Source organism: Ruditapes philippinarum, unplaced genomic scaffold (assembly GCF_026571515.1).
Source record: "Ruditapes philippinarum isolate M1 unplaced genomic scaffold, ASM2657151v2 ctg4976_1_1_1_1, whole genome shotgun sequence".
In the NCBI taxonomy this organism is placed as follows: Eukaryota; Metazoa; Mollusca; class Bivalvia; order Venerida; family Veneridae; genus Ruditapes; species Ruditapes philippinarum.
This window is the reverse complement of record NW_026858705.1, coordinates 46,972-69,848: the sequence shown is the minus strand read 5'-3', so window position 1 is coordinate 69,848 and position 22,877 is coordinate 46,972.

Genomic DNA, 22,877 nt, shown 5'->3' with positions numbered 1-22,877 from the left:
CTCCTCATGAACGGTGCCGTTGATGTGATCGTGATCGTTTTCACATCAACACAGATAAATTCAAATATATTCACTCTGATCCTACCGAAACGTCACATTTTAAAGAAAGGCAAACGTTATTTTAAACTTGTTGATATTTATAAATACCCCAGATTAACATGAAATTACAAATGGATTTTTCAAATAACGTGTATAGCACCCGAAAAACATTGGGTATGTGCTGCTAAGAGCTCTGAGATAGTATCTAGGTGCACACCGGTATGCAACAATACTTGCAATGCCAGTAGGTATTGACTGTAACACCGTACCGGCATCAGAAAAAAAAAATTATAAGAGTTTGGAATAGCCTGAAGATATGTTTGTTAACCATCTGAACAAAGACAGTGTTATTATTACTATTTCAAGAAAAAGTAGCCTGCACACATTTACATTTGCTTTACATCTTAGTAAAAGTATGTGTTTTACTGCTAAATTTTGCCGTTTGTTTAGCCTTAACAAGTCATGATCATTTTACATTACCTGTGATATATTAACTAAGCTTGACATCATGATATTTCTTTACATTGACTTATTTGACTTTCCTAATTGTACTTTATACATTGCATTTCCTGTCAATACTGATATGATTATTCTTAATTAACAGTATTCAATTAATTCCAGCTTATCGAACTTCGGTGGTTCTAACCAGGTGCCCGTTCGAGTCTAACATAATGCACGGAAGCGTTCATCTTGTAAAAACTGGAACGTCGCCATATGACCTATACTGTGTCGGTGTGACATAAAACCAAATCAAATTAACAATCAAACTTATTCAATCACGAAAATAATTTATAAAAGTACAATATAAAATCACGTCCATAATGTAATTCAGTTCTGAAAAGCTTTTTTGATATTTCAGACTAATGTAATGTCTTTAATCTTGTTTTTACTTATTTTCTCTATACAGCGCTAGTACTGAGAATGGTTACTAGCCGTTTCTCAGAGCCTAGAGCTGAATAGACCATATCCCGACATTTGTTCACAGAAGACAACAGTGAGATTAATATATTTGCACGTGGCAATACAATGAAGACACACACTTATGTATTTATACATTCGTACGACCTTATGAATCCCAACTTCCTGCTTAGAATACTTCCGGATGGCTTTACCAATGATTAATTTCCTTCATAAGTATGACTGAAACCATCGGAAAAAAGTTGCGAGTGGTTTTAATAAGTGTTGTTGTAAATGAACGACGTAAAACCTCGAAACTTCTTAATAATGTTCTGCACTTTAACCTCTGTTAGGACACAACATGCCTTTCTGTTTATATCGAATATATTTCTGGTGTAAATGATGAATACCTAAATCTATATGTAAATGGTATAGTTATTAATACTGAATTAAGGTTTGAAAAGGACTTTTATTGACCTGTTATATTATAGGTATGATGCAATAATAACTCTCATCGTGTTAAACTCGCACGGGAGAACGCATTTATTAAGTTTATTTCCCTTATGTGCAGTTCCGGAAAGAAAACAAAATATACACTTTAATAAGACCACAATCAGAAATGACATGTAGCGAACAATATTGCAATTTGATGTGTTTACCCTGCAAGAGCATGTAAATGACTGGTAGTGAGTTAGTAAATTGATAATGGTATTTTGCTAAAACAGGTAACCCGACAACATTGCAGTTGGGCGTGTCCATTTACGCGTCCCTTGTTGATTTTTGAAGTCCATTTTTTATCGTTTGATATTAAGTAATTCACTTTGATTAGCTTGAGGCAGACGGTGTACATGTAGAACTGTTCAAATCTTATTAATTCGAGAGACCTCTCCACAGTGTTGAGAATAATTGCTGGCAGTATCCATTTAAGTGTGTCATATTGAAGCTAATGCATCGCATTTTAAGTCTTAAATAATTAGAACAAGTCTACAAAAAACTGGTATGCTTTGAGCAATGGTTCATTCCGTTTTAATCATTTAAACTGTATAATGTATAAACCGATTATTGTTTCTAAATAGCGGTTTACTATCTTTTGTTCCGAAAAATAGTAACATTGAACATTATAACTTGAATATTACAATGCACTATTATATCACCGAGTGAAACGTGCACCGACTTTAACTTTTGAGATATGTTCGGCGAAAATTTTTCTCAAGTTCAATTTTTCTTTCAATATTGTAGTTGCAGGCATGCAGCTGTAAATACCGTTTATTTCAATCAAATGATATATATACATTTTATGTAAAGGGACTTACAATTGTCTGATTAACATACTTTATGCACGTTTTGGAAAATCTATGTTGCAGTGGAAATGTTTCCATATACTTTCCAAAACATTTATCAAAACTTGATTTTTACAAGACACTTAATAATTTTGATATTTATATATATCATTAATGTTAAAATTAGTTTGATAACATGACATAAATTGCTCTATTTGTAGAAAAAAATATCCCTGATGCATCAGAAATTGTCCATTTCTCCTGCATATAATCTTTCAAAACATTGAAAAAAAAATTAGCAGTAAATCAAACTATCATTATGATAGTTTATAATTTCTATCTTGTTAAATAATTGTAATTTATAAACTTTCATTCTGCATTTTATTAAAAAATATCTCCTAATATTTTCAAATTAGGCAAATCTTCTACCGCTTCAAAAAGACCTCTCGCATAGTTCTTTTATAGAAGCAAACTTGTTGTATATATCGTCATCCAAGAACGGCGATAAACATATCAATGAACATCTAGGGGAAATTATTCGGAAACATGCTACAGACGAAGTATGCTGATATTCAGAAAGCTTTAATTACATGTTTTTTAGTTTTGAAATTTCTGCAATATTGAGAGCCTTTGTTCAAGACGATTGTTTTAAACACAGATTTTACGATAAGTTATATGCAACACTAAACTTTGTGTATCTAATTTCATGGCTATGGGTCTTAGAGCTTATATGCGTCGCTGAAATTATGCGCGGGATTGGGTCACACACCAAAACAGGCACAAGAAATAGTAAAAACCGGCTAAAACGTAAAATTGGTATCTCACTTGTTTATAAATGGTACGATCGGTTGATAAAACTTATTTGAGGCACTACGGCCCTGTCATCCATATGGAAGACCCCGCAGACACCACCATGCAGACTCCTAAAAAAACTAAAGTAACTAGAAGCGGCGGCAAACACATGTTTCTATTCTTCATGGACAAAAAGAGCATGATTCTTCAACACAAGATTTCGCATGGGGAAACCATGAACGCGCGGTATTATTCAAACGTAAATTTAAGCATTATTATTGTTTGTTGGAAACTTAATTAAAATCTTTAGATAAAATGATTAAATATTATCAAATTGAGTTATAAATAATATCACACAAGAATCTTTGAACAAATGATAACTATTGAAAAACTCAGCATGTTTGTATTTGGGTATTTTAAGATCGGAGGAGGGATCTCGCACCTGCATTAAAAAAACTTGCCGGCTTACCGCTCAAAATATAATTTTGCATCAAGATAACGCTCAGTGCCATATGGCAAGAAAGACTTTGATTAAAATCGACTTTCTTGGCTTGGAATTGTTACCACACGCACCTTACAGTCCGAACATCGCTTCAATGGACTGCAGACCTTTTCCTGAACTAATGGCACAGCTACGAATAATTCGTTTCCAGACATTTGAAAAGATTGAAACCGGTGACTCAGAACATTATTGCATTGTTAGACCAAGAGTGATATTCATAAACTTTTCAGAAATGAATTCACATGCATCGGAATTGCATGCGCATAGGCAGTGACTACTTATAAAAAATGTGACTTTTGACGTTGAATGCGACGTCACTGCTCCGGTTATACTTACATTCATTGTGTTTTCTGTAATTCATATTTTGTAATATGAATGTGAAGTATATCGCTGGATTTTCTTTAATCAACTTTTCACACGGACTTTGCGAACACCCCTGTGTTGTATAGAATATTTCAGTTTGTTAGTGTCTTAATTGTACGGGCTCTTAAGCTCGTTTCCCATGATTACTGTTTTTGCATAGGAATTTCAATATTCCTTGATATCATCATATTCAATTTCCTCCCATTTACCTGTCAGATCGGATAAACGGAAGCTATGTACAACATGCCGTTATAAAAACAAATGACCAAATTAAAATGCAGTATTTACACGATTCATTGTAATTGTTTCACGGCTTAAAAGGGACAAACGCTAACGTACGTTTAATTTAAGAATAAATATATCCCAAAAAGTGATTTTATCGCTCAATAACATCACTGTTTGGAGTTCGGATGCGAGGGATTATATCACGAGGGCGTAGTCTGAGTAACATCACTGTTTGGAGATCGGATGCCAGGAATTATATCACGAGGACGTAGCCTGAGTGACATCACTGTTTGGAGATCGGATGCAAGGAATTATATCACGAGGGCGTAGCCTGAGTGACATCACTGTTTGGAGATCGGATGCGAGGAAATATATCACGAGGGCGTAACCTGAGAAACATCACTGTTTGGAGACCGGATGCGAGGGAATATATCACGAGGGCGCAGCCTGAGTGATATAGTGATGCTCATAGTAATTAACGAGCGATAAAATCACCGATTTGGATATATTATTTCGATTCTAACGTGACATCAACAAATATATGCTGCAATACTTGATATTAAACACAATTTTGCGGGATTTGTTTTCAATATTTTTCTAGCGCGTCGATTTTTTTATGGTTTCGTCACATGTATAATGATAACGTCACATCTTTAAATATAGAACGTCAACAATGATTTTTTTGCGTAATAACATAAACTTTCGGTTCTTCTATATCCAATCGCGAAAAATGCGGCTTGCGTTAGAATTACTGGTAAGAACTATTCTTTTTGATTTACAAAATAGACCAAGTTTTACCGAGATTGATTTTATTATACGACTCATAATCTATTAAAATTTAAGTAAGTTTTCATTTCATTGGAGTAGAGCTTTAAACAGTTATGTCTGCTTTTTATGAAGTAGTTATAATTAAAAAGGAAAATTAATTTCACCTAACTGACTGTTATAACTAAGTATATACAAATTTAAACTATATCTGAGAGTAATAATTCAACGACTTTTATCTTTAGAATATTAAAAGGCATTACTCTTTGACTATGAAGCAAAAGCATGATTACGGTTTTGGACAATATGCATTGTAGTTTTGAAGTAAACAAATCTCGGAATGTCACAAAGGAAGGAAACAAATGCGTTTAAATACAACTTAGACTTGAACGTTAAACAGTATGGGAGGCAAAAGTATACTCCTCATAAATATTTTAAACATATTGCTTCTTTATACTACAAAATATCATAATATTAGAGTTCCCTTAATCAAAGTCTTATCTTCAATACATATATATATTTCATTGTTTACAAAACTAATACTTTGCACGAAATTGCGATGATAGGACTTGTCTAATAATTAATTAAATGGTTATATATGTATGCCTATACACTTGAAATTCGTATAATTATACAGATTTAACTTTCGTCTCCCACTTAAATAATTTCTCCAGGATGTTAATGTTGACAAGGAAATTTTATAATGACTCTCAGATCAATTGCAAAGGCCTACCATATTTAATCATTAAGTGCCGCGGTGATTTTATATTAGTATGACTTTGCAGAATAAGTTGGGTATAAATTGGAGAGTTTTTCGAAGGGACAATAAATTTCTTTAATGTAGACTCGAAAGTGTCACATGTTATATTATTATGTAAAGAAGATCTAGCCAAAGAGAAACACTCTGAGTGTCGTCTTCAATAAGTCTAACCTTCATCAAATTTGAAAATTCAACCACTATACCGTGAAAAAAGCTTATAGTGAAAAAAATACCACATCAAGTATATTTTGCAGCTAAGGCAGTACTTTTATAAAATTGGGCAGTCATACATAATTACGCATTAAAATATAGGGAAATCAATTATTAGAAATATATCAAACATAGTTTAAAAACGTAAGATCACAATTTAGGTCATATGTGAAATTATGGGGGAATAAATTGCATCAAATTGTTAACAATTGAAAAAAGGGTGTGGTTGTCAATTGGATGAAGGAACCTTATCCTTTCATAAAACAAATGTATAAATTCTGAACAGATTTAATTAAGACAAAAATACATTACGACACCAATCCTTTTCGGATTGACGTTATTTATAGTTATTTTACACTTTCTGTTAATTTAAAACAAAGTTAAACTAAGCAATTCTCGCATAGCAGACTGCCGTTTCCGTGAGTTTTACCCATGCCGGTAATTTTATCTGGCATGGGGGTGCCAGATGAGTCGCGTGCCAAATAACGCCTTTTTAGCGCATTTAATGAATGAACCGCGTTTAAATGACGTCGTTTTAAAAGGGAAATATGTGCTTAGAATTACGTCATTTCGGCGTTGTTATTTAAGTTGTAAGTTCATACGCTATTGTAAGAAAATAGTTATTGATGAAATTACTTAAATTTCCATATTAAGGGAACCCATTTTAAAATGAAATCATATGGCAGAACATGCAAGAAAAAATATCTGACATGTGTTTGCGGTTCGGAATATTCGTCCCTCGGGAACGCGCCCATGGGCGGTAACTCGGCAAGCCTTGTTATCGCCCATTGGGCGGGTCCACTAGGGACGGATATTCGGTCCGAACCGCAACATATGACATATATTATTATTCTATTTCGTTAATTTTTATCCAAACATCAAAATTGGAAACTATATTTGTTTAAATATGTAAAAAAATATAATTTAAACTTTTATTCCACAAAAACCTGGATAATTCCACCAACAAGGATTTGTTTATATGTTGTTGTTTTTTTTTTTTGACAATTTTGCCTAGCCGTTTAAATAAGATTGCCTTCTTTGACAATTGTTTCTGTCATATTATAGCGGTTTTCGTTTTTTTGTTTGGATTTTCCCTTTATTTTTTTGTTTTCTCTTAAAATATAATGTAATTGTGAAAAAAAAAATCATTTCCTTTTCCCTCCATTTTCTATGTGAAGATACATGTGGGTTATGAATATACAAATCAATTGTTTGTCGTTGTTTCTTTAAGGTATTGGAAGATTGTGAGGTTAATGTTGGCTTACACATGTATCACTTTTATTTCTTTTCTTTGTTGTAAAGATGCGGGATATGTATATACAGGAGCATTAGTTGTTGTTGTTTCTTTAAGGCTTTTTTAAAAAACTATTTTTTATCAATTTATTAAGCAGTTCATTGTGCAATTAAAATACGTTACAAAAGATGAGTGTATTGGGACAATTTTAATTAATTATAAAAGTAATTAGAATGCTTTAATCATTAGTTTTATTCTTTGGTAAAATATTCGTTATGTTAAAGTCAATCATAAAATATAAACATTAAAAATTGATTTATATTTTCCCCATAGGTGATAGGAAAATTAGTAATGCAAACTATCCTTTTTGTTACATTTTTTTGACATACAGAGTTATCATTGTGATCTTAGATTTGCTAATTTTTTAAAAAAAATAACATAAAATGTTCCTATTGAAATGTTTAAGAACAAATCTATTGGAAAACTTTTGGTAGAATTAGTATACATTTTTTAAGATAAATCATATTGTATTTTGTTTTTGTCTGCTTATTTTCGGAAAAAAAATGGGTAATCAATCTATGGTTGCTCAAAAGATTTCCTGTACACTTCTTGAAGTCTTTACTACGGTTCTTGACACTAAAATATCTCGTAGTTATTTCAAAACCATACACTGCATAAAATATAATGCTCAAGCCTAGAACGAAAAATATTTCGTTTTTTTCCAGAGAGAAAACCATGATGTTCATCGTTGTCTCCGAGGATACAAAAACTTAAATTCTGGAAACAAAGTGATCCCTCGGAACCATTAATCACAACAAAATAACATAAGAATTGCAGACTCGGTTTGATTGAGTCTGTACATGAGTGATTAAAGTCTTCTGGCAGTTACAATATTATTAACCGTTGTTATGAGGGCTGTCCATGAAGTTCTGTACTCCACACTGGAATAATTAGATTTTTGTTCCTATATGATATTGATGGAGAGATGATGTTATATTGGAGAAACGTAAGGCCTTAAGTGTCTCCGTCATTGTTTTTTCCCGCGAATCCCGCCATAAAACTTCATGTTTATCTATTACATTTTAACGTCCGATGACATTACAGTTTCAAACATTTATTGTACTACATGCATTAACATTTCTAAAAAATGCTAGAAGTCGCCTTAGGTAGGACATTCGAGGTCTTATATTGCAAATCCTATTTATTACTTTTGAAATAAAACAATAAATGGTGTCTGACCTACTACCATTTAAACTATTTTTTATAATAAAGCTTTAAGTGTGTGCTTCCGTAATATTGACTGATATTCAAGAATTATATCGAATAGTTATTTCTTTCAGTTAGAATGTAACATTCTACAATACGAATCTGTTGTAGTTAACTTGTGTTGGAAGTACACAAATGAATAGATTCATTGTATCAGCAAAGATAAAAGCCAATCGGAACATCCTGGCTATTAGATCAGTTACTTAGGTAAGAGTGAAATACCGTATGCTTTCTGTATATTCTAACTATTGTTGTCGAGGTTCTTGGCGGAAAGGGCCGATAAGATATTATAAGTCCGCTATCTTTAAGATATATCAACTGCGGCTTATTCATCATATTTAACTTTAGACCCCTTAAACAAGTGGTGTAAAATTCGAAACTAAATAGTTTACAACAATCAATCAACGGCTACAATTTTTGTTATTATCTTTTGTTATCATTAAAATCTAATATGCACAACACCATTTATGAAGATTTCGCTTTTTAATACAGCCATGCATTCAGAAGGTATTTGTTAAATATTCAGGACCCTTATTTTCTTACAACCATCAGACATCCTGTATTTATGTAATATTACTCTCTTCGAGAATGTAACAAGTCACTAATTTTAGGGATGTATTTTTGTTACATGGTGCGGGTTCTAATCCCACCACTAAGCCTCGGTTTAAGCAGCATATTCAGTCTTATAATCTTACCCACCTAGCACCTTCTAAAGCATTAGTATGTCTTTGTAAGTATCTGTCGTCCACCTAGCAAAGCGTTAAGGAAGTATTAAGTATTTTTAAAATCTATTTATCCCCCTAAAACCGTCTATATATGCAGTCATCAATGATGTTCAGATCAACAACGTTTGCTGGAAGATAACACATTATATTTGAGCGAAGAATGCCGATAAATAGATTAAACGTGATTTAGAACACCTGGTTTGTAACAAACAAATTAAGATATACGCTTGTTTAACAAATCCTTATTTTATTTAAAGAAAGATATAGGACTTCATGGCTACTATTTCTTAGTTTGCTAAAAGATTAACTACCCAAAATTAATAAAGATAAATTCATGTTATTCGAAGCTTAAACACAAACTATTAATGCAAAACTAAACAAAGTAGACCTTAAAAAAATGTTTATCTCGCGAAATCACGTGACATAAAGTTTTACCAGTCAAGCATTACAATGATCAAATAATTAACCATCGAATCCATGCAGACATGCGGTAAATAAGCATTGAAAAACAATATGTAATGTTTACCTACCTTTTCATTTTGTTTGGAATATTCAACTTTGTCTGTCAACTCGTTGTTTTTTTTGTCCGCCAATACAATTGAATTTCAAATCCGATATATGTCGCCAATTCGAATTTACTAAATTATTTACCACTATAAAATAAAGCCCTCAAAATGATAACAACTTCATTGTAAATTAAATAAACACTTCTTAAGTAGACTAATTCGAGGAGATAAGATATTATTTAAACGAAAATAGAGCAAATATATTTCATACTGATCTGTAACTATCCGTTTACCGAGCGCCACCTATCGAATATCGTACGTAGCCACCCACGTGATACAGTTATTGTTTTGATGGAGAAAATAAATATATCATTTTCCCTTTCTAAACTTAAATTTAAAATTCTAGCTGTTTATGCTTTCATTTATATACATATTGGTTTCATAAATTAAATTCACCTATTGTCAGATTACCGACCAAAACCCGACGTCGAGTCGACGTCAAAATGAAACGTCTGTTAGACGTCGGAGATTCAACGTCGGTTTAACGTTGTATGAAGGTCACCGACGTCGCGACCAAAATTCAACGTTGATTCAACGTTGTGTCAACGTCGGGTGTTTGCTGGGTATATAACACAAATTTATTAGGACGAGTGAAATGAAAAAAAAGTTAAATAAATGTTTGGAATTATAAAACGTAATATTTTAAATTCATGATACGACTTCGAACATTTCTCGCTTTTTCTTGATTTGTTTAAATTGCTTTATTTATAATAGAACGTTACCCTACATATCAATGTAAAATCACCCTTTATTTTTGTTGTTGCTGTGTAATCTTCCGTGCAGATTCAGACTTTTTTTCCTGAATATTTGATTGTCTATGTATAAAAACTCGACTCCAACATGTTTTTATCTAAACGTTTTGACAACTCAATATCATATTTTTATTGTTTTAATTCATTTGTTTATCCTTTTCAATTCATTTTTAGTACAAAATCCGTGGCTTATTTAAAATAAAAATAAATAAATAAAAAACTTATTTCATATTTTGTCTGTTTTAAATTTAAACTTTGCACATAAAATGCCTAAATCAGATCACGAGGTCTTTGCCATCAGGGCTTTCCATTAAGTTTATAACTCGCATGCAAACATTGCAGCAAATTGCTCACATGATAATATCAAATATATCAAAATATGATGCTTAAATATCTTCAAATCACCACAAGACTTTTGTCTCAACACGTTCTTGAATATAATATGTAATCTGTATGACAGAAAATCATCAGTGCGTCTTAACGCTTGAATGTAGTATTTATAAATGATGCTCGTCTGCTTTAATTTGAAAGACGGATCCCGGCCATTACGGACAAATTTCTGTTAACTTCAACGGTTGAAATTTAAACTGACAGTTCAGAAAATAACATTTCCAAAATCATTGAAAAAGTGCTAGGACGGAGCTATATATGATACAATAATGAACATAATATTCTAAACATGTAACACCTATTCAAGTTTACAATTTAGGAATGCTAATTTGTCAAAATGACAAAAAAATGTTGTTTTTACAGCTGCTGAATTAAAAGAAATAATTAATATGTATTGCCATCTGATTTATGATAATAATGTATAAAGGGAAATTATCGTTGTAAAGAGGATTCAAATAACTGTTGATTTGTCTCCCCTAAATATGATGGCTTTCCGAAATGAGTTATGTTTACACAAACTAAATGTGCATTAAATGAAAGGGAAATAAATCCTGTTAAGTAGATTGATATAATTACAATATTAGTCTCTTGAATTGAATATTTTTTTACAAGATTTTTTGTTAAAATGGAAATCGATTATATGCCATATTTCAGTGTCTCACTTATTAATATTATGATTAATAAATTAATATTTGAATAATATGCTATAAGATATTTATGTGGTTGTGAACATCAAGATATCATAAAACAGTTAACATATTGCTGGACCCACTATAGCTATATCGTCTTATTCCGTGGTCAGAGTATATGTTTCTCCACATATGTTTTGACATGTGTTGTAAACCTAACATACTACACTAATACTATAATGATAATGACATAAATTGTGTTGTACCAGCAGTCACTTTTAAAACTGAAATGTGTACGAATTATGAATATAGACCCGACAAACTCAATGGAACTAAACAAAATTACAAGAGAACTGCAGACTCGATTTGACTGAGTCTGTACATGAGGGATAATATAAAGTGCAACATCCCTCACGCCCCCTAGCACTCGCTTGAGCGGTACTCAATTCTCAACACTTAATAGTGCTGGCATCAATGATCCCTATAATACTTCTCAGTTTCTTAATTTCATGCATAGATCAAGGGTTTGATATGCTTGACATATTGAGCTTCTAATATAGGGATCAAGATATATGATCTAAGCTAATTCGAAGATTTTTACATTTTGCGGGTTTTGTTATTACAAGTATGATAATCAGATCTTTTTCAACTTCCGGATATGGTAGGTGATTGTTTTATATAAATAATTTCAGTTTTACAACAATATAACTTTTAAGAAGTCTTCAAATTCAGTGGTATGAATTATATAGAATTTCTGGACCCTGCAAATTGTTCGCATTTTATAATTTTTGAATTTCAGAAGTTCTGTGTTTTTTTTAGGTTTCACTGCACTAACAAACTAAGATAGTTTTTATAGGTACACCATATTGTTATATAATTTTTGAGGATTTTCATCTGAAAAAAAGTGTTTTCCAAAAATGCCATTTCAGCCGATTGTGAGGTCTTACTAAACTCCTAAAAAGAATGATACGACAGGAAAACAAAATCAGTACGTTATAGTTACAGTCAGGGAACTGTTTCCTATCTTTTTTTCCATCAGTACATTGTAGTTACAGTCAGGGAACTGTTTCCTATCTTTTATTTCATCAGTACATTGTAGTTACAGCCAGGGAACTGTTTCTTATCTTTTATTTCATCAGTACATTGTAGTTACAGTCAGGGAAATGTTTCCTATCTTTTATTTCATCAGTTCATTGTAGTTACAGTCAGGGAACTGTTTCCTATCTTTTATTTCCACCTGAAATCTGAAATACCAGCCCTCCATATTTGAGACTTAAAACTTGCTGTAACAAATTTATATTCATTTTGATGAACAGACTAAACATGATTTACAAAAAATCCCTGGTTTATAGACAAATGCTTTTTAACAGATCCTTATCTTATTTTAAGAAAAATAAAGGACCTGATGACTGCTGTTTGCTAAACGATTAACTAGCCAAGATAAAGTCATGTTATTCGATGCTTAAACACGATCTATTAATGCAAATCTAAACAAAGAAGATCTATAAAACACAAATTCATCAGGTCCATGGAAAATGAGAAAATAAATGTTTAGGAATTATTTAATGTCTTCAAATCACTGCAAGACTTTTGTTTTAACACATTCTGGTTGACATATGTAATCTGTATAATGACGCATCTGTGTGACAGAAAATCATCCGTGCCATGCTGTATTTATAAATAACGCTCGTCTGCTTTAATTGGAAAATTCGGATCACATTACGCACGAATTTCAGTTAATTTCAGTTAGGTTCCGTTAAAGTAGGAATAAGACGCAGTTTAAACTTACAGTTTAATAATGAAAATGACATTTCCAAAATCATCAAAAATAGCGCTTGGAACTATATATATTATGATAATGAACGTTATATTCTAAAAATGTAACACCAATGCAAGTTTACAGTTTATGAATGCTAATTAGTCAAATGACGAAAAGGTTGTTTTATAGCTGCTGCATTTTTTTTTCAAATTTATTGAATATGTATTGCCATCTGATTAATGATAATAATGAATAAAGGGAAAGTATCGTTGTAAAGAGGATTCATATGACTGTTGATTTGTCTCCCCTAAATATGACGGCTTTCCGAAATGAGTTATGTTTACACATACTAAATGTTCAATTTATCAAAGAGAAATAAATTCTGTTGAGTTGATTGATAAAATTACAATATTAGTCTCTCTTGTCAATCCGTGTATTGCATATTTTCTTGTTTTATAGCCGTGACAAGATGTTTTGTTTAAATGGACAATATATAATGTGCCATATTTCAGTGTCTCACTTATTAATATTATAATAAATTAATTAATATTAAATAACATGCTTTCAGGTATTTATGTGTCTGTGAACATCGAAATATCATAAAATAAACACAGCTACATGTCGTTACATTTACTCGATACTGGACCCACAATAACCCAATCTGTAAGTGACCTTTAGCGTCTTTTTCCGAGGTCACAGTACATTTTGTATATGTTTCTCCATATATGTTTTGACACATGTTGTAAACCTAAAATACTAAAATAATACTGTAATGATGATTATATGAGTTGTATCTTACCAACATTAACATTTTAGAACTAAAAAGTGTACGAATCATGAAAAGACAGATCATGCAAACTTTATGGACCTATACAGGCTAATTAATGATTAAGCCGGGTCATAGAATGAACTTAACACACCGAAAACTCGGAATATATCACGTGCAGTAACAAAGTTTCAAAAGTTTTTATTGATATCTCAAGGCCAACTGGGCGTGTGAGAAAATTTGAAAAACGCTTAATGTGATGGTAAAATGTTAAAGTATTTTTCAAAACCATATTGAGTTTTAAAAGTTCTATAATTCAGCCATTTACTGGATTCATAAATAGAAGTTAGCCAACATTGAATAAACTGTTCCTTAATTCTAGCAGAAATACTTTTCTTAAAATGTGGACGGAATTGTCTGTTTGAAAAATCCAATAACAAACCGAGAGAATCTAAATTAAGAAGTATGCACAAATGAAGAAATGGAAGCTGGGTCAGAGAATAAATTTAATTTAACACATAATAAAGAGACTACTCGGAATATATTACACGCAGTAACAATTTCGTATTCAACGGTATGATATGTATAACGTCATAATCATGTGACGTCATATTATATATGACGGGAAAAACACGTACACCCTGAATATGATATTGTATATTTATGCATTTGACAAACTAGTCATGGTTTATTAAAAAATACACTATTGGTTGCGAAATTGTTACTGCAGGTGATATTACATATGTTTAACACAGTAATTGCTTCAATTCCAGTTCTATTCACGAGTCAATCTCTCAATCTTAGTACAGTGCAAATATTGTATATGGCGTTATTTATGAAATTGCAACTTAGTCATTGTAATATGGATAAAGTGGAAAGGTCAGAGTCTCATTCTTAGTAGTATGTATATATCATACATAACGTTGTTGATGTCTTTATCTTATAAGAAAAATGTGGGAACTATGTATTCAACAAGTTTTAAACAAGAGCCAGGTTTGAGCCGGGTGATGCTCCCCGAATAGGTTTTGAACACAGGAAAGTACACCTCTTGTACTGTAGAGTTATTTCCCTGGAAAAGGTTCAAAGTGCAATAATTCCAAAATTAGGGATGGCAGAGTTACTGATCAATGCGATCTATCAACCTACAAAGTTTCTGGTTGATATCTCTTATGGTTTCCGAGTTATGTCCGGGACAACTTCAAAATGTAAAAATGAACAAAGGGCAATTACTACATAATTTGGCAAGGCAGAGTTCAAGTTCTTGTGCACTGCATATCAACCCATTGAGATATATCTACCTACAAATTTTCATGTTGATATCTCTTATAGTTTTAGAGTTATGTCCCGGACAAGATTTTTCTATAAGGGGAGATAATTCAAAAACGGAGCAAAATAGAGTTATGGTTCTTTGACACTGTACTCCCCTCAATGCCCTTTACCAATGTATGAAGTTTAAACAAATTATATCCAAGGGTATTTAAGTTTGGCTCCGGACAAGACAACGGATGGAGAGACGGACGGACAGACGGACAACGCGCCGAATATATGCTCCCCCGAAATTTTTCGGGGAGCATAACTAGGTCTGTAGAGAGGGGAAAACAAATAATATACTAATCAATTTTGTACAATTCTTTATTATGAAAAGTCACACATACATGCTATCAGAACCAATCAAAAAGATATATTTTATTATTTAAAGTATTACATTTATAACAAAAGCAGCAGATTAACAATGCTCTGACAAGATCTAAATGTTACATATTGCCTACATTTTGTTAACATTTCTCTATACTGATATACATGTCACCATTGTTGGATAAATTCAAAAAAATATGGATCTTATGTATCCATTCTGAATTTAAATTGTTTAACCTTATAAAATACATAATGTTCTAGACATGTTATTTTTTATACGAAATGTTGGTCAACCACTGCCTGATATCTTCTTATAATTCTTCAATAAAACCAGCTACTTATAATAACTTAAAAAGTTCTATATAAAATGAATAGAATTAGTCTCGAAAAGTTTCACGATTGTTTAGTTCTTTCAGACAAGTTTTTATTGATGCTAACAAAATAGCTGAATACTGTTTTCCATAAACATTTCAAGTTTTAAACAGTCATATTTAATATATAAGTATATGTATAATTGACATATTCCAGCATGATCTTATCTTAACTTCATGTAGAATTGTTTAAGTATAAACATGGCCAATATAGTTTTGTCATCATGAGGATTACAAATATAAGCATAAAATACACATAAATTCAAATACCTAGTAAACAATTCATAACATGATTTTCATGTTATCATACCTAGTAAACAATTCATAACATGATTTTCATGTTATCATACCTAGTAAACAATTCATAACATGATTTTCATGTTATCATAATTATGTTAACTATGATACTATATAAATATACATATACATTTAAAGTTTAAAGGCACATTACGCCTCAGAAATGAATATATTTTTATTTTATTTTTTTTTGTAAAAAAGGGCAAATATGTGTTTTATAATGTTGTAATAATAGATTTACAACATGTGATATTCTTATCACATGGCAAAATAATGAGTTTGAAAAGAAAAAATGATTTGTGTAGCAAAATGTCAACAAAATGGTTATTTAACATCCATATTAAATACTTATTCATTATAACTGTACTGAACTGCAAAAACAACAACAGATGGCTCTGATAATGAGAAATTCTTTGGATAAAAAATAATGAAAGCTTTTGAAAAATAAAACTGATTGAATTTTTAAGGCTTAATGGGCCTTTAAAACAAATAGTTACAACAATTTAAAATGTATGTATAAGTGTCATGTCACATAACATAACTTGTTATAAAATAATATAATCTTATTTTCATAAAAGGATTGCAATAGCTTGTAATTATACAATTAACAATATTCAAGGAACTCCACTGAGGTTTATAAGCCTAAAAACATAACATTCTAATTTTCACATAAATAAACATGAGCACTTTAAACAGAAATATCAATTAAATATAACCAAGAAATATACAAGAAATACATTGAAAATTGTATGTTTGTGCTATTCTCAGTCCGATTTGATTGAAAAGCGTTTAAACACTTTTCAATTTTGGGTCATTTTTCACTATTATAATAATAATTCTGGAAAAAGGGAGCGAGCTAATGATCTAATATACTAGTACATATAAATTTACAGCAAGGTATATATATACTTGCCTAGTGTTTAAAATTATCATTCTAACATAAACAACAAAGAGTTAACTTAAAGGAGCTCCACTGAGGTCAAACAATAAAGAATAAAAATATAAAATCCAAAACAGATTAATCGGGATATTCAATAAGGGAAAAAATGATACTAAAGAAATATACTCGGAATAAAATTGAAAATCAATATTAATGAAGTGTAATTTTCAGACGGACTTTAGCTATCAACATTTAAACACTGTCGACAGGACATTGTGCTTGACTATCCACAGTGATGCAGAATTTTCTGACTTCAAAAAGGGAAATAATTCTGTCAAATATCTATGCGCTTGGACAGTGACTTCCTATTACTCTCATATATGTGTGTGAAGTTCTAATCCACTCTTATACGTAAAAACTTTACCAAGATTTTTTAAATCGTAAAAGGGGAATAAACATGATGAAAAAATATGAGAGGTATGAGATTTGTGTTAGTCATGTTAAAGAACAAGCATGCCAAATTTTCCCTCAGTAGATTTTTAGATACCATCTTGCACACATAAAAGTAATCTAAGTTTGACGCCAATGGGGTAAGTACCATTACAGCATTAGCTATTCATTGAATAGTCAATCTAAAATGATTACTAGTATTTTGGAAAAACAAAGTGAGCAAATAATCTGAAATTTTGCATACAAATTTTATACATGAAAAATAATATATCTTCTTCAAATAGTATGAAACCTCAACAACATAACTCCCATCTTATCATGTCAAGAAATTAAGAAAATATTATCCTCAGTGGAGACCCTTTAACGATACTGTTTGAATAATACTGATTAACAGTATTAACTTGTACACATTTATGGTTTTACATAATTACAATTTGTAAATTTTTACAATCTTTACAATATAAAACAATCAAAGAAGGAATCTCTAAAACATAACATGTAAATGGTCCTCATATAGTATTAATTGATATATACCATTCACTTCTCCTGTATATCATATAACTGGTATTTATATATACCATTCTCTTATCCTACATTCTATACCTTTGTACCATTCCTTTGTCCTATATAACATATTTATTTGTTTATACCATTCCCTTGTGCTATTTATCATATAACTGGTATTGATATATACCATTTTCTTGACATATTGATCATATAACCGGTAGTTACATATACCATAACTGGTATTTGAATGTTATATTAACTTTTTACTTCTTCTTACCTTGTACATTAAACATTTGTGGTATGATATTTACATTAAATTTACTTATTCATTAATTTATTTAATTGTTTATATACATATCTATTTATGTATTCATAATTAGAACATTACATTTTTCAAATCTCTTATTGTTTTCAAAAAGTATCAATGATCTTTACAAAATAACCTTTACCCTTATTAAGATCAATATATCTAATACATTTCACTGCATTTTTATTTATTTATTTATTTATCAACACAATTTGAATATTACTTTCTTCAATTTCAATATTGTAAAATTTAATAATGCATTGTGTGACCAGAGATCAAAATTTAATTTAACTGTTTTGATGATTGTTATCATAATGTATTATATTTATCCTCTTGCTTTAACTGTTTTGATGATTGTTATCATAATGTATTATATTTATCCTCTTGCTTTAACTGTTTTGATGATTGTTATCATAATGTATTATATTTATCCTCTTGCTTTAACTGTTTTGATGATTGTTATCATAATGTATTATATTTATCCTCTTGCTTTAACTGTTTTGATGATTGTTATCATAATGTATTATATTTATCCTCTTGCTTTAACTGTTTTGATGATTGTTATCATAATGTATTATATTTATCCTCTTGCTTTAACAGTTTTGATGATTGTTATCATAATGTATTATATTTATCCTCTTGCTTTAACTGTTTTGATGATTGTTATCATAATGTATTATATTTATCCTCTTGCTTTAAACTGTTTTGATGATTGTTATCATAATGTATTATATTTATCCTCTTGCTTTAACTGTTTTGATGATTGTTATCATAATGTATTATATTTATCCTCTTGCTTTAACTGTTTTGATGATTGTTATCATAATGTATTATATTTATCCTCTTGCTTTAACTGTTTTGATGATTGTTATCATAATGTTTTATATTTATCCTCTTGCTTTAACTGTTTTGATGATTGTTATCATAATGTATTATATCTATCCTCTTGCTTTAACTGTTTTGATGATTGTTATCATAATGTATTATATTTATCCTCTTGCTTTAACTGTTTTGATGATTGTTATCATAATGTATTATATTTATCCTCTTGCTTTAACTGTTTTTGATGAGTGTTATCATAATGTATTATATTTATCCTCTTGCTTTAACTGTTTTGATGAGTGTTATCATAATGTATTATATTTATCCTCTTGCTTTAACTGTTTTGATGATTGTTATCATAATGTATTATATTTATCCTCTTGCTTTAACTGTTTTGATGATTGTTATCATAATGTATTATATTTATCCTCTTGCTTTAACTGTTTTGATGATTGTTATCATAATGTATTATATTTATCCTCTTGCTTTAACTGTTTTGATGATTGTTATCATAATGTATTATATTTATTCTCTTGCTTTAACTGCTTTGATGATTGTTATCATAATGTATTATATTTATCCTCTTGCTTTAACTGTTTTGATGATTGTTATCATAATGTATTATATTTATCCTCTTGCTTTAACTGTTTTGATGATTGTTATCATAATGTATTATATTTATCCTCTTGCTTTAACTGTTTTGATGATTGTTATCATAATGTATTATATTTATCCTCTTGCTTTAACTGCTTTGATGATTGTTATCATAATGTATTATATTTATCCTCTTGCTTTAACTGTTTTGATGATTGTTATCATAATGTATTATATTTATCCTCTTGCTTTACAACAATAAGAAAAGTACTTGTCATTAGTATCACTTTTTTGATGAAAATAAAAAAACAAATTGATCGTGTCTTTTAACATGAAATTTAGTTTAAACACTGTACGTATCCTATATCAATATGTTAAAAATTCAAACCAGTTATTTTTGGTTGAAAATGAAAAACAAAACAAAAAACAACAACAACAAAACATTAAGTTAAAATACTACATAACTACATGGATACTTTATCCCTTTTTTGTTGAAAATTATGTATCCTCTAACTATTTTAATTTCAAATCATTTTTTTGAAGTGAAAATGAAAAAAAATCCAAATTAATGTCTTTGAATATGCAAAAATTTACTTTTACCACAATATTAACTACATGTATTCTACATCACTTTTTTGTTGAAAAATAAAACCTACTATCATAATCACGTTTAACATGAAATAACTGATCCTTATCTTTTACATACTGTTTAGCATTATATCTCTTCCCTCCTCTAAGTCTTTGTGATAACAATGTTAACATATCAACATTAAACTTCTCACCATCTCCTGTTAAATAACAGTCATATACATTCACATCTACAGTTTGAGGAATGTGAGGAAGACTATCAACCAACTTCTGCCATGTTGTCAAACTCATTATGACATACTTAAGCTCAATGTTTTTTAAACTCTTCATCTCTAAAGGTAACTGTATTATACTGTCAGTTAACCTACACCACTCTAACTCAAGCTTACTGAGATTGTGTAACAATGGTAATACTGTGACAAGTCTCTTTGTTATGTTGGTATGATAAAATTGAGATTTATTGTAATAATCTCCATACAATTCAAGTTCTTTTAATTTGTAAGATTTTCTAATAATATCAAATATTTTCTCATAATTACTATTTTTCAATTTATTAAATCTAAATGTTTCAAGGTTTGTAGTATCAGCATCTATCACACTAATAGTATATTTCAAATAAAGGTACTTAAGTTGTTGATGTTTTGATAAATTAACATCATGCTGCTTCTTACACTCACATTCAACACCATAAAGATATATTTGTTCAAGATGACTGGTTCTCTCAAGAAAATTACAAAATGTAGTAGTATAATCATGACTCATTGTTATAAGATGCATACTTATTGCTACAAGATTGATCATACTAGGTAGGTAACTAACAACTGTTTTACACACTGGGTAATACTTGCCAGTGTTAGAGACATTATTAAGAGACAGAGATTTTAATGTTGAAGTATTTACTTTAATTGTCTCAGAAACACAATTGTTCCTCTCATCAATCATCTGTTCATTACTCTGTGTACTACCACTTTGTGTACTTGATAAACTTTGTGGTTCAAACCCATATGATATTGCAATTTTTTCAAGATGATGAAACATTGGTAAATATTTTTTTAATTTAACAGTTTTTGTGTTGATGTAATCTACCTTAATAGACAGAACAGATTCAGGAACAATTTGTTTCTGATCAACACTTAGACAGACAATATCACAATACTGACTTTCATCAATGACCAAATCTCCTATATAAAATACAGGATTATTTCCTACACTACATGCTGCATTTAATTCTTCCATTGACTCAAACATAAGCTTTTGAATATCAGTAATAAAACGATGATCTCTATAAATGTTACTATTTATTATTCTCCTGTATTCCTGAACACGAGAGTCTTCTGACACAGTATCATATATGTATTTTGAAACATGTGTTGCTAATCTAGGTTTTAGACCAGATAGCATAATGATAACATTTGACTGCTCTAATATGTCATTAACTGTTGAACATTTCTGAAAAACCTCATTAATAAACTTTTTGACTAATTCAACAATTATTGTACTATCTGATGAACCAATTTTTGTATTGAAATTGATACCAATATTCACTGCAGCCAGAAATTCTTGCATTGATTTGTGAATAAAAGAGAACAATGAGCTTTTAGGTTTAGATACAGATAAAGAAGGACATTTATCTTCTGTCAAAATTCCCAGTTTCAGACATGTTTCTCGAACTTCTTGTGATATTTTCAAATCATCAAACACAGATTTGTCAAATGTTAAGGACTTATCCTTTGGATAATTGAACAATGTCTCATAAGCCAAGCGTGACACACAATATATAAGATGACTATTTAATCTACATATCTCTACATCTGTTAAATACTGAGGGAGTTCAACATTCTTAGAACTTTCCATACATTCTGTATTCTTTCCTGAAGTTTTATTGATATTCCAGGTGAAATAAAGTTCTAACATACCAGTATAAATAGCACACCTTGATGTTTTATCAAGTTTACCATCACACCATAGACAAATCAATTGCTGCAGCATAATTGGTACCTGTTTCAGGCCAACCACAGACGGTATCTCAAGATCTTGTTCACACACATTAGGATCTAATGATTCGTTCAATGCTGTTATTGTTTTCCTAATCATTTCTTTTTCATGTGTTTCATCAAACCCTTTTAATTTTAATAATTGATGAATCTCTCTATTACTTACTCTCAAACTGTGAATTTTCCATGGCCGTGATGTAGTAACAATTGTGTATTTCTTTGTGAAGTCACGTTCAGGAAGGCCTGCCTGGAACTCATTCCTAGTCTCACTGTCAAAAGACCATTCATCTAAACCATCAAGCAAAATAATTATCTTTTCAGAATCATTTTCCAGAAGTTTACTTAAATTTTTTATCTTATCATATCGCATTTCAAGCATTTCTTGGATACTTCGGGTCTTTATGTTATGTCTAAGAGAAATATAAAACATGAAATCAAATTTCTTCATTTCCTTGACTCCTTCAAACTCATCATCTGCATTGTGTCCATCACTGTGTGCCATACACCAAACA